The following is a 2,435-nucleotide window of genomic DNA, read 5'->3' as shown; positions in this document are numbered from 1 at the left end:
GTATTCAACAATACATCTTATTCAATGCATCAATGAATAAAATATATACATTACACCTTATTCAATGTATATATGATCATTTGGATCCCCAAAAGGGCCTAAGAACAGTGTCTGTCATTCATGTATTAAACCATACATTACCTGAAGACACTTCTCATCAGTATTCAGCACATCTACACTCCTTAAAACTATCTACTCCTCCTTAAAACTCTCATCAACCACTCCTTTTCCATTTCCCATTCTAGATTTCCCTTCTCTAAATATCAGAGAACTTTAAGGCTCTGTCCTCACTCCTGTCTCATTCCATGCTTGTCTTCCTATAACTGCCTCCCTAAATTAGCTTATAAATTGCAATAAACAATGAACACAATTGCAATAAAAATAACATGGTTTTTTACAGAGCTAGACAAATTGCTATTAAAGTTCATATCAATAAACAACTAAAAATACATTGAAAAAACACAAACATAGAAGAAATCCAGAAAACACGGAAAAAGAACATATGCAGGAGTGTCTGATTCTCCACAGCCTCATCAACAGACTGTGTAGCCAGACTTTTAAACTTTTAGTTTGCGGGAAGGTAGCTTGAGTCCAAGTTTGAGACCAGCCTGGGCAACATAGTGAAATCAAAATTCTACAAAAAATACAAAAATTAGCCAGGCATGGTGGCACACACCTGTAGTCCCAATTACACTCAGGTGGCTGAGGTGGGAAGATCGCTTGGGCCTGGGAAGTCAAGGCTGCAGTGAGCCGTGATCATGCCACTCCACTCCAGACTGAGCGACAGAGCAAGACCCTGTCTCAAAAGTAAAATAAAATAAAAATTTAAAATTTTGTGCCAGTTTCATGAATGATAAATGGTATCTCAAGTGTTATTTTAATTAATGTTTCTCAAGTATGAGTTCCACATTTTTTAATATGTTTGAGGAACATTTCCCGATCTTTTCTGTGTGAACTGTCTGTTGATAACTTTCTTTTAACTTTTCCATCAGGTTTTGGTCCTTTATCTCTTAATTTTTAAGAGGTTGTTATGTATCAGGCATACCAGCCCTCTGATATATGTTGTAAGTATTTTATCACAGCTATTTGATAGCTATATTTTGACTTTGTCCACAGTGGCTTTTGCCATGCAACTTTAAAAAACAATTTATGGAGTCAAATTTATCAATCTTTTCTTTATACTGAAGGAAGAACCAAGTAAACCCCAAAGTAAACAGAAGGAAGGATATAATAAAGACCCAAAATTAATGAAATCTAAAACAGAAAAACCAATGAAACCAAAAGCTGGGTCTTTGAAACAAATCCATGAAATTGACAAACCTCTAGGTAGAGTGCTTTTAACAGAGAGAAAAAGAAAACACAGATTACCAATATCAGGTATGAAAGGAGAGACATTACCACAAATTCCACAGACATTAAAGGGATAACAAAAAACTATTATGAACAATTTCATGCCAACAATAAAAAACTTCAGTGAAATGGCAAATTCCTTAATAAATACAAGTTAGTAAAACAGACACAAGTAAATCTGCATAGCCCTATATCTACGTAAGAAACTGTTATCAAAAACCTTCCTTTAAAGAAAATTCTAGGCCCAAATGACTTCATTAGTGAATCTATCAAACATTTACCAATAAATAATATCAAACCTACATAAACTCAGACAACAGAGAAATTCTTTTCCATTTATTTAAAAAGCCCAGTTTTATGTTAATACAAAAAAGAGAAAAAAATTACAGAGAAAACTACAAACCAATATCCACTGACACACAGGAAAAAAAATCCTTGAAAATATTTTAAAAAATGGATTCAGTAATATATCCATGACTGATAACTGTATCATGACTAAATGGGGTTTATCACAGGAATGAAAGATTTATGTAACATTTTAATAATCAATCAATGTAATCCACTATATTAACAGAATATAGGAGAAAACCCCTATGATTATTTTAACTGATACAGAACAAAGCATTTGACAAAATCCCACACCCATTTATGATAAACTTTCAGCAAACTAGAAATAAAAGAGAACTTCCTCAACCTCATAAAGGACATCTATAAGACGCTTAATAGCTAACATCATATATAAGGTAAAAGGCTGAATGTTTTTCCACTAAGGTCACAAACAAAACAAAGATGTCTACTCTCACCATTTCTCTTTCACATTGTACAGGACATTCTAGCCAATATAATAAGGCGAGGGGAAAAAAAAAAAACACATTGAAAAGGAAAAAGTAAAACCATCTTTATCATAGACAAGACCATGTATATAGACAATGCTAAGGAATCTACACAGAAGCTACCAGAACCAACAGGCAAATTCAGCAAGATCACAGGATACAAGAACAATGTGTAAGAATTAACTACATATTTAAATACAAGCAATGTAAAATTCCAAATTGAAATTTGAAAAACTACTCTTTTTTTTTTTT

At 32.9% G+C, this 2,435-nt stretch overlaps 1 protein-coding gene across 2 annotated transcripts in view; it reads right to left on the bottom strand.

The window, feature by feature from the left end:
- The window catches only part of TMEM38B (transmembrane protein 38B), an 86,446-nt gene that overhangs the window by 10,734 nt on the left and 73,277 nt on the right, over positions 1-2,435 (bottom strand). The window lies entirely within an intron of this gene.

The sequence above is a fragment of the Colobus angolensis genome, unplaced genomic scaffold, assembly GCF_000951035.1.
Source record: "Colobus angolensis palliatus isolate OR3802 unplaced genomic scaffold, Cang.pa_1.0 Scaffold276, whole genome shotgun sequence".
NCBI lineage: Eukaryota > Metazoa > Chordata > Mammalia > Primates > Cercopithecidae > Colobus > Colobus angolensis.
Note: the sequence above shows the minus strand (reverse complement) of the source record. Positions and strands in the feature narration are given on the sequence as shown.